Genomic DNA, 12,633 nt, shown 5'->3' on the forward strand with positions numbered 1-12,633 from the left:
ACCAGCCGTGTCATGCTAATACAGGCACAGGTCATAGGTCAACTGTGTCATGCTAGCATACAGGCACAGGTCATATAGATACCAACAGTGTCATGCTATACAGGCACAGGTCATAGATACCAACAGTGTCATGCTAGCATACAGGCACAGGTCATAGATACCAACCTATCACACCTATCACACCTCTCACACCTATCACACCTCTCACACCGATCCCACCTATCACACATATCACACCTATCACACCTCTCACACCTATCACACCTCTCACACCTATCACACCTCTCACACCTCTCACACCTATCACACCTATCACACCTCTCACACCTATCACACCTCTCACACCTCTCACACCTCTCACACCTATCACACCTCTCACACCTATCACACCTCTCACACCTCTCACACCTTTCACACCTCTCACACCTATCACACCTCTCACACCGATCCCACCTATCACACATATCACACCTCTCACACCTATCACACCTCTCACACCTATCACACCTCTCACACACCTATCACACCTCTCACACCTCTCACACCTATCACACCTATCACACCTCTCACACCTATCACACCTCTCACACCTCTCACACCTATCACACCTCTCACACCTCTCACACCTCTCACACCTATCACACCTCTCACACCTCTCACACCTCTCACACCTCTCACACCTTTCACACCTCTCACACCTATCACACCTCTCACACCGATCCCACCTATCACACCTCTCACACCGATCCCACCTATCACACATATCACACCTCTCACACCTATCACACCTCTCACACCTATCACACCTCTCACACCTATCACACCTCTCACACCTCTCACACCTATCACACCTATCACACCTCTCACACCTATCACACCTCTCACACCTCTCACACCTATCACACCTCTCACACCTCTCACACCTCTCACACCTATCACACCTCTCACACCTCTCACACCTTTCACACCTCTCACACCTATCACACCTCTCACACCTCTCACACCGATCACACCTCTCACACCGATCCCACCTATCACACATATCACACCTCTCACACCTATCACACCTCTCACACCTATCACACCTATCACACCTCTCACACCTATCACACCTCTCACACCTCTCACACCTCTCACACCTATCACACCTCTCACACCGATCCCACCTATCCCACATATCACACCTCTCACACCTATCACACCTCTCACACCTCTCACACCTCTCACACCTATCACACCTCTCACACCTCTCACACCTATCACACCTATCACACCTCTCACACCTATCACACCTCTCACACCTCTCACACCTCTCACACCTATCACACCTCTCACACCTCTCACACCTATCACACCTATCACACCTCTCACACCTATCACACCTCTCACACCTATCACACCTCTCACACCTCTCACACCTTTCACACCTCTCACACCTATCACACCTCTCACACCGATCCCACCTATCACACATATCACACCTCTCACACCTATCACACCTCTCACACCTATCACACCTCTCACACCTATCACACCTCTCACACCTCTCACACCTATCACACCTATCACACCTCTCACACCTATCACACCTCTCACACCTCTCACACCTATCACACCTCTCACACCTATCACACCTCTCACACCTATCACACCTATCACATCTCTCACACCTATCACACCTATCACACCTATCACACCTCTCACACCTATCACACCTATCACACCTATCACACCTCTATACCCATTCTGCAATCTGTTAATAAAGTTGTACTTAAGTTATGCTTTTACATTATACTTACTTAATAAGTGAATAGTTCCAAGTCAATCAAAAACGATGAGTTTTATTTACTCAAAACATAATGCGGTTTACAGTCTGTATCTACTTAATTATCTTAAGTTGTACCTAATTTATGCTTTTACATTATACTTACTTAATAAGTGAATAGTTCCAAGTCAATCAAAAACTATGAGTTTTATTTACTCAAAACATAATGCGGTTTTCAGTCTGTATCTACTTAATTATCTTAAGTTATACTTAAGTTATGCTTTTACATTATACTTACTTAATAAGTGAATAGTTCCAAGTCAATCAAAAACTATGAGTTTTATTTACTCAAAACATAATGCGGTTTTCAGTCTGTATCTACTTAATTATCTTAAGTTGTACTTAAGTTATGCTTTTACATTATACTTACTTAATAAGTGAATAGTTCCAAGTCAATCAAAAACTATGAGTTTTATTTACTCAAAACATAATGCGGTTTTCAGTCTGTATCTACTTAATTATCTTAAGTTGTACTTAAGTTATGCTTTTACATTATACTTACTTAATAAGTGAATAGTTCCAAGTCAATCAAAAACTATGAGTTTTATTTACTCAAAACATAATGCGGTTTACAGTCTGTATCTACTTAATTATCTTAAGTTGTACTTAAGTTATGCTTTTACATTATACTTACTTAATAAGTGAATAATTCCAAGTCAATCAAAAACTATGAGTTTTATTTACTCAAAACATAATGCGGTTTACACTCTGTATCTACTTAATTATCTTAAGTTGTACTTAAGTTATGCTTTTACATTATACTTACTTAATAAGTGAATAGTTCCAAGTCAATCAATAGTCCCTACAGTAAGCATGTCACACATGCGCTGTAAATAACTATGTACAGATACCGAGATGTCACTCCATGTTACCTGCTATCTGTTACTGCACAATGTTGTTTCTTCTTTGATTCTATTATATGTACCACTGTATTGCACATCGTTGCGGGCAAGACCACCCGCATTTCATTGTATACCTGTATGCCGTGACAATTAAAACTCTTGACTTGACTTGACTTGACTCAAACTAATTGATTATTTTGAACGTGCGGGTTTACAGTGTGTGATCTCCTCTGGCAGTAGTTGGATATTGTAATGTGTGGCGAGGGGTTGCAGTAATTCCACTGAGAGAAACTGGTCTCAGGCTGGATAACATGCCTGTGGCTGTATGCCTCTCATAAGTTGTTATCCAACTCATGAGAACCTGCTCTCAAGCTCTTGCAGCATTCTGTCGACGACTGGATAGAACAGTCTCTGTCTCAGCTGATCTCCTGAGCTGAGGTCTGAGCTTGTGCCACAAGATGACTCAACTACATACTCGTCCATCCTTTTCTGCTTCCTCCTTTGGCTGGTAGTATGTTCCTCAATCCAAAGGCCATTACATATGGCCTTTGTCCTGTCATACATGTCCACTGCCATCTCTGAGGTGCGATAACCTTTGAGTGTGTCCTGCACTGTGCTTTTAAATAGTACAGATAGGTATTGAAGATGTGCACTTTAACGCAGCAGCACCTGGAGCCATCCATACCCATGTCCAGTGTCCACTGACAAAGACATGCTCATGATACTGTGATAATAAGCTTTAATCGAACCCTGGTTCATTTCCTCGGATAGTCCGGTTGGTTTGGGGTGGTGTGAAAGCTCATTCACTCTTGCAAGTGAACCCTGCTGCGGTTCATTTGAGATGTGAATGCAAAGCAGACCAAAGGCAGGAAAAGACCCAAAAATCTAATCTTTTTTTAATGAGAAGACTGAAACATATGTATATAATGAAACACACAATACAGTTTTTTTTTCGATTGCTTAACACTTTGGTCGCCAGGCTTATATTCATAATAAACCATCCCACGCCAGCTCTATTTGTCTATGGAGAAGTTCCCCTTCTTTGCAGGGCTATAACTTTTTAAATTGTATTGCTAAATTGACATTACTATGGCCCATTCAACGTCAAGTATCTATTGTTCAGGGTGTAGCAACGTTATACTTTTTCATTCACATATTCATACTAAAATACGGTCTAAAGCAGGGGTCAGCAACCTTTTTGACATGGAGTGCCTGTTTGAAATATAGTTGTAACTAGTGTGCCTCAACAATATTCCATGCATCGTAATTTTTTTTTCTCATAATCAGGTATTTCTTATGATAATTTTTACATTATTACATCATTATTGTTATTGTTATTATTAACAATATTATTATGATGGTTGTATCAACCCTAAATCTGAGTTGGGGGGGGGGGGGGGGGGGGGAGAATGCAATGCAGACAAACAGCTGCATACAGTGCGACCATTTCACTCACATTTGCCCATTCATTTTTGGACACATCATACACCATCGGTGTGTGTACTGTACGTGTGCTGTCATAGCTCCACCTACAGGCCTAATGGAGAACACCAGGAGAACACCAGGATGTGAATGGAGGGTGAATGTGAGGTATATCGTGTAAATAAGTTTTGATTGATTGCAAGACTACACTGTAAAAGAAATAATAATAATAAGTTACCAGAACTTAAAAATATTGAGTTCAGTTACTGTGCATTAAGGTTTTCAGTTTTCAATCCATAATAAGTTAACAGAAAAATAAGTACACAACCACATTATTTCAACCTAATAAAACTATGTTTATTGTCATTGTTTTAAGAACACAAGTTGACTTGGTAATACTCACATTTTGAGTAAAAAAAATGGCTTTTAACATGTGCAATGTTCAATGAAATAGAAAAATAAATAATAAAATGTGTTGATTAATCCCACTGGTCACAATGGTGACCGTAATAATGTTTTTGTTATAAGGCTCTGCGAATGTTACTGAATGATGTAGCAATGTATTTCCAGCTAAATTGAAATAATAAACAAATAAAGGGTCTCAATTAAATATGTGGTAGTAAAAAGAACCTGTGGGAGGATTTCAACCAGATAAATGCGACAACAGTGCAAAATATTTCACTATAATATTTCAAAGCAAAAAAAAAATATATATATATATATATATTATTATTTTTTATTTTTTATTTTTTTACTGCTGCCCCCTGTGCCTATATGCACACGTGCCTAGGGTTGCCTACCCCTGGTCTAAAGTATAAGTATGTTTTTATCGTTTTCTGCAGCATTCTCCAGAACGTGATTTATAGCCCTAAATGCATTATATTGATGATCAAATACAGTTTGATAGCAATCTGCGCCAGATAAAAAAATTCAAATGGACGTGCTTCTAGAAGTTACTACTTATCATCTGATGTTGACCGGATGGGGGGGGGGGTCGTTTATAATTCCGTGGCCAACGTTAGATGATTCATCTAGTGTGGGTGATATGATCATCAGAGCCGTTTATATCGAACACGTTAAAAAAAAAGCTGAATCTCACCGTAGCTTCCTCGTAGCGTTAGGCGATGAGCGTGGAGCAGAAATATTCCTATTATGGGATGTAGAAATATGTGATCCATCTCCAGGTTGTATAATAGTATATACGTCCAAATCATGTTGTTTATCGAGTTATTGGTAACGGATTGCTATCCATTGTGTCTAGCTCGAGTCCTGGGACTATTAGCGAGTGATCGGACCGAATTGGAATGAGCACCAGCTTCCGTTTCCTGTTTCCGGTTTGGGTGATCCGCCGATCGGCCACCAGATGGCACTCTTGAACCGTTGGAGAGTTGAGAGGGGATCAACAGTAGATCTCAAGTCTCCGGGGGAGAAATATGATTGCGATCACAGATTTTTGAAATATTGATCTCAAAGACGTGGTACGGCGTCATTGGCAGAATGAGCATGGCGGGGAATGACGTGGTAAGGCGTTTTTGGCGACCAAAGTGTTGAGCATGATTTTGAAAACGGGGCCCGGTGTTTCAAAACACACAATTAGCACAACCACACACACAATTATCAGAACACCTCAGATCCTTTGCTAAATTAAACACTTGTCAAAACCATACACTCATTTATAAAAACTACATTTTGTTACCATATGAAACACACGTTTCATATGACTTAATTCTGTTTGAACCAGTTACACACACTGCTGTGCTTAACCTAAAATACATTTAGCAATTCTACTTCTCAGTGATTAGAGTACTGTAAGTGAAGTACGCAGAGAATGTGCAAATATACAATAAATTCACTAAACACTACACAAGACCAATGCTGTAGATGAAAATATAATTTATTTATCTACATATACCCAAATCAATGATGCAGACTGATGAAAAAAAACATTTTCTCTCCATATACCCAAATCAATGATGCAGACTGATGAAAATATACATTTTCTCTCCATATAACCAAATCAGTCAACATTTCAACATGGAGAATCACAACAAAACATGTCCCAGTTTTCATGCCACTATGTGCATAACACTGTAAGCTCAGCAAATATCAGACAAACATAAAATACTGTATCCAGTACAGGTTAAAATTACAGTAAAACAAAAACAATTTTGAAAATTTTTAAATAGAGTATAGAAAATACTAGACATTATCTCTTTGCCTAGCTGGATCTGGCAAGATAATTTTTTGTTGTGATTCTCCATGTTGACATGTTGACTGATTTGGGGAAATGGGAGAAAATGTATATTTTCATCAGTCTGCATCATTGGTTGTCTTGTGTAGTGTTTGGTGAATGTATTGTATATTTTCACGTTCTCTGTGTACAGTACTTCACTCTCCTTCCATTTTGGTTGAAGACAGGTGAACTCACCTGCTGCATTTTTATAGTGCTTAAACCTGATTGGTGTATCTACAATTAAGCAATGTTGTGTTTGTGCATCTGATGGCTGTGTTTAACCAATTGGCTCATATGTGTGGTAATTTGACATTCTGTGTCTAATGTAATGCAATTGTGTTTAGTGTTTTGCAAATCACTGTGTGTATTGTTTTGCAAAAAGTGTGAGGCTGACATTGTGCTTATAGGGGTGCAAATCTGGGCCTATGTTTTGCTCCTTGAGTGTAAGGTTTTGATAATTGTGTAATACTTTTGATTTGAGTGTTTATGCAATTGAAGAAAACTGTAAAGACTAGAGATGAACTGTTTATTTCTTTTGTACATAGGCTGTGCATATGTTTGTTTGTTTGTTTATTTGCTTATGTGTATGATTCTTAACTGTGTTTTTATTTTGTTATTGGTGTATATGTGTGTATGTATGTACAGTATATGTATATATATATTATATATATGTAACGGATGGTATCGTGAAGCGCAGTCAAGAAGGGCTGGGGTGAGTAGCGGTGCTATGGGTTAAACTCACTCTCACATCCTCAAAAGACGCATAGACTGAGCGTTTAGAAGGGATATCCTTTCTTGGCGCAGCGGTTTGTGATGTCGGCCCCGGTGCGGGAGACCGGGGTTCAACTCCCACTCGAGGCATCGAAGTTTAAGGTGACGTTGTCACAACCGTTACATATATATATATGTATATATATGTGTATATATGTATATTTGTACTCCTGTTGGGGCCTCTTGGACCAGATCAATGTTTTATCTGGCTAAATAAAGGTTAAATAAATAAATAAGAAACTGATGATTTGGTCCCCCGGGCTGAAGCCCCCAATGTTTTCTAACCCTAAAAACGCCCCTGATGCAGACCAGTGAGAAAGACTTTCGTCTTGTTTACATCAGGGTCCCCCATTTTCAATTCATAATAAATTGTAAGTAAGGGTGCAATTAGCACCGTGCAATCCATTCTTTGTGGATCTAGCCCTAATCCTTCAATGTGTGTTGTAATTTTGTCTGTATCTATATCCTATGGTGTACTGCTGGCATTTGAAATTGCCCAAAATATGTGGTCCAGCCAGCTTGTTGACATGCACATGTTTTAATGAAGATTTCTGAAGACTGACTGAAAGAAAAACGATTTGCTGGTTCAGTATTAATGTTCCATGGATAGTAAATTAATCAACAACAATAACTTTTATTTGATTTTAATTTAATTTCACATTACTCATCACATTTCATGCAACTCTTACTTTCATCTTGTTTTTGTACATGTCTTCGATGTACAAAAGACATTCGACAGTGGCTCGGGAGGTAGAGCAGTCGTCTGGCAATCCGGAGGTTCCCGGTTCGATTCCCGCTCCTCTCGGGCAGCGTGTCGATGTGTCCTTGAGCAAGACACTTAACCCCTAATTGCTCCCGATGAGCAGGTTGGCACCTTGCATGATTGCCTCCGCTTAGAGTGAATGGGTAAAATGTGAGTAACAAATTGTAAAGCGCTATATAAAAAAGCAGCCATTTACCATTCGATGACCTCATGGTTTCGCAAGTAGAACGGTCCAGGTCTTGCCTGCTTTGCTCCGCCCATTTACATCCAGCCCAAACAGTTCAGATTCTTTGCTAGTGTCCCATTAAAGCCCATCAAAATGTTAATTTACTAAATAATTAAGATAAATATGCACATTTATTGACCATTGAACTGTATAATAATATAAACTACATACAAACATGTAAACTATGCATGCATATCATGCTTTAGGCCATTGGAATGAACCATACTATGGAGCTACTGTATGATAGCAGCATGTGGTCAGTTAGCTTGCATGCTAAAAAACACAGTCCAGGGATTTCAGGGTTGAGGCCGCAGCATGCCTACATCTCACATGAAACTAGTAAGTATGGTTTGCGCTTAAATGACACCCTCTTACTGTCCGCCCCCGGGGTTCTAGCACTGAACTTGGCAAACATGCCTTTCTGTTCGCTGCCCCTGCAGCCTGGAACAGATTTGCAGACAGATTTGCAGCTGAGCTGAGCTGAGCTGATTTTGATTAGGATGTTCAGCAATGTAGTGAAGGGTATTGGAGGCAGATTCAATTGGAATTTGTATTTGTTTCCTTTAGCTAGTTTCTATTTCATCTTGTCTTGTCTTCTTAGGCATATGTTTTTGTGAGTTGCTACTGCATGTTTACCCTGTTAATCTGTAGACCGTTTTCGCCAAAAGTACATGCCTAAGTTAATGGAAGATTGCTCCACTTCTGCAAGGTAAATTTGCATGTTCTTGGTATCTAGGAATATCTAGGGACCTGGGGGTATGTATTTCCAGTGTCAGAAATATTGTGTCTGTTACTAGGCTGAGTAAATTGTAATGAAGAAAAGGAGAATATAAAATATGATTTATGATTTTTGCATCTTTGATCAAAAATGTATATGGGTAGGAGAAAATGCTCACTGAGCTCATTCACCACCTTATTGAGATCATGTGTACAAAAAATCCAAGCAAATAAATAAAGGGAAGATGATTAAACAGAAGGATTTGTAGATACAGTAATTAATGATAACCGAGTTTAATTATAAATTCATATTTGACCTTGAACTTGACCTTGACCTTATTATGGCCAAATCATACATCTATGGATAGGGAAAATGCTCCTCTTTCCAATGGCAGGGTTGAATCTGGATTTAGTAATTTCCTTGCGGTTTTTACGATAATTAGGATTTTCCGATAAATTCGTATTTCTGATAAATCGTATAAAACATTGGTAAAATGAAAATATACACTTTGACTACTGTTTTTGATAGGGTTATGGTCTTTACTCTTTGCTACAAAAAAATTATATTTAAAAACATTAACCTCTTAACATCCAAGGGCTCACATGTGGACGATTCTTTGCCGACCTCTAGTGGCTCGGGTGTGCATTTCTTTTAATACAATATATAGATAGGATTAAAGCCCTATTTGTTGCCTGTCGATTGCCCTTTCAGGTGACAAAATCCGTTCAGCGGTTCTCGAGTTACATGCCGATATGTGAGGCGTGCCCCAAAGTACGCAAAAGTACACATTACGGGTGCTCCAGTAGCACACCATGTACCGCGCTGCGTCGCGGAATACCGTGCTGCGTCACGGACCTGGTTGACTCCGAGTTCGATTCCCGGACTCGCCGTCATTTGCCGAATGTCTTCCCCTGCTCTCTCTCCCGTTTCACCCTACATCTGTCGGTCATGCTTGACCAGAAAAGCGATAAACGCTAAAAAAATGAAGTTTAAAAAAAAGAAAAAAAGTACACATTACCACCCCCGACTCCCAGGGCTCTAGTTCCGTCAATCATTTGGCGATCTCAGGGTTGTAGCCAATGAGTGTGGCTTTCCAATGATACCCCATGATATGATAATTGGGGATCTAATACGGTGTAGTGGGCGCCACTTACATGGACACTTACCTGGACTGGACATAATCCACCTACACTGTCACTTTACGGACATGGGGCATTGTGGGTAGCTAGAGCGGCCATATGAACGCTTGGCTGGGTTTGTTGTGGTATCCATGGCTATGCTAATAAATGATGCACACTGATGTGTGGTCAAAGAAACTTCACTCTCTTTGGTCGTGATTTTCCGTCTCCTACAACGGTCTCTATTGGTCGATCTATGATAAAGAAAAGCAGGGGGTCCTTTTAATTTTTTTACAGCTTTATTGGTCACGCAGGACCGACAGAGGAGAGGGCGAACGGGAGGAAAGGTGGGGAAGTTTCAAGTTTCAAGTTTCTTTAATAGTTGTCATACAGAAGTACAGAATACTTTTATACAAAATGCTTCTTACTGTTACGCTCCAGAGACTGTGCTAGACAAGATAAGTATCAATAACATAGTATAGCATGTAAATTAGAAATAGAAAATGAGGTCACAGTGTTCAGTATAGACATATGTACAATGTTCGATGCAGAATAGACGTAACTGAGTTACCATATAATATACAATACTATGCAGTGTACTAATATACAATACTATATAGTGCAAAGCAGAAATGGGATGAGGTACAATTTAGGTACAATTTACAGTAAGGTGTACGAGTTGTAGTGCAATCCTTTATCAATAAATATAAAGTGTGGGTGCTACAGTGTGTTTGTTTAAAGTGAGTGTGTGCTATAAAGTGTGGGGAGTGGGTGCTACAGTGTGTTTGTTTAAAGTGAGTGTGTGCGTGTGGATGTGTGTGCTATGTGTGTTTGATGGTTGTTGTGTAGTGTTCATTGTTCGTTGAGCAGCCTGATGGCCTGGGGATAGAAGCTTCTTCTGAGTCTTTCTGTGCTCGCCTTGAGACTCCGGTATCACTTGCCTGACCGCAGCAGTTCAAAGAGGCAGTTGTTCGGGTGACTGGAAGACATGCGACAAATAACGACGGGAGCTGGGATCGAACCCCGGTCGGCCGCGTAGGTGCGCGAGGCACTATGGTATGCGCCACGAGGGCGCCCTTAACTATGTGTTTTTAATGTTTGCTTTTATGTTGTTTGCAACACTGTACTGCTGCCATCCTGGACAGAGCTCCCTCCAAAAAGATATATTGTAATCTTAATGGGACTCAACTGGTTAAATAAATGTTTTAAAGTAAGTGGTATCTTTTCGTTAAAATAATAGCTCGACATTCCAACAGTCATCACTGATATAGAGTGTTTGGTCAGTAACATGGGTCTCCCAGTCCCTCCACTCTGCAGTAAAAACTGAATAAATTATCTGGTATCCCGTTCCCACTTTATCCAATCAGGAGAGAGAACTCCACACTGCAAAAGTGGTCTGAAAAAACAAGAAATAAAACCTAGTTTTAAACAAATATGTGCTTGAAACACGTAGAATAATCTGCCAGTACAGTAAGCAAAGTTGGCTTGGCAAGATTTCTGGAAATAAGTAAAAAATATAGTGTTCTCTCTCCTGTTTGGATAAAGTGGGAAAGGATACTAGAAGATTTATTTTCTGTTTACTGCAGAGCGGAGGGACTGGGAGACCCATGTTACTGACCAAACACTCTATATCAGTGATGGTTGTCAGAATGTAACACTTATTTATACAGAAAAATACCACTTACAGCACCTTTAATAATAAAACAAAGAAATATATATATATATATATATATATATATATATATATATATATATATATATATATATATATATATATATATATATAGCTTTCAGTTCTCCGGACTTACGCAATTTTGTGCATCATTTTTCCATTCAGAAATGGGTATATAGTTGGCATGACCATGTTATTTCCAAGGGAAAGCACTTTCCATTTTGGACGACAAAGAGTACTGTGATGTATCGAAGATGAAGGCGTTTATAGCCGGAAGCCTCTAAAGGAAATACATTCAGACTACTTGGAATTCAAAAGACTATATCAAACATCAGCTCTTCATCTCTGCACTGAGAATTCCCAGCTGTCCTCTCTTAGAATCTGCCAGCTACAGCACTGTTCCAATTGTGGTGCACTGGACTTCAAGAAGACCCAACAGGATGACTCTATTCCATTGATATTGTCTTGTTGTCACTCAACGGTGAATAATGCAGTCAAACAAGTGACAAATGTACCAAATGTGCCAGAGTTGTACCCTTCCCTTCCTTCTGATTTGTTGTACAGAACTTGTAAGTCGCTTTGGATAAAAGCCTCAGCTAAATTATTAAATGTAAATGTAAATCTGACAAGACATTGGGCCAAACGGCCTTCAGGTCCTAATCATAAACGGCCAAGATATGGATGGCGGAAATGACTAGTTTAAAATCTTTTATCACAATGTTTAATCACACTTACCGGATATTCTTATCTGACGTGCTCGGGGAGTGTTGGACTGTTTAAAAATAGCACTGACTGACACCAAATATTTTCCAGCGATTGAAAAAAAACAACGTTTCAACGATTCCATCCAAATTATTATACGAACGGATTACAGGATTCATAACTTCCCACCCACACATTATCATATTAACGCCAAGAGAGAGGCGATCCAGAGGAATGCTTTTATGATATTACATCTGCTCGGTTCTATTTCCCAATCGTCTCTGGATATCACAGGGACGACGCACTAATCAGAGCAAGCTGGAGAGGTCGGTGGGTTTTTC

At 39.7% G+C, this 12,633-nt stretch overlaps 1 protein-coding gene across 1 annotated transcript in view; it reads right to left on the reverse strand.

Moving 5' to 3' along the window:
- Window positions 1-12,344, reverse strand: part of fpr1 (formyl peptide receptor 1) — an 87,560-nt gene extending 75,216 nt beyond the window's left edge. Inside the window, exon 1 of the mRNA XM_084308902.1 lies at window positions 12,326-12,344. The gene's annotated coding sequence lies outside the window, so the exon portion shown is untranslated. The remainder of the gene's footprint in view (window positions 1-12,325) is intronic.
- Window positions 12,345-12,633: the final 289 nt, after the last annotated feature.

Source organism: Notolepis coatsorum (assembly GCF_963971535.1).
Source record: "Notolepis coatsorum genome assembly, chromosome: 2".
NCBI classification, from domain to species: Eukaryota; Metazoa; Chordata; class Actinopteri; order Aulopiformes; family Paralepididae; genus Notolepis; species Notolepis coatsorum.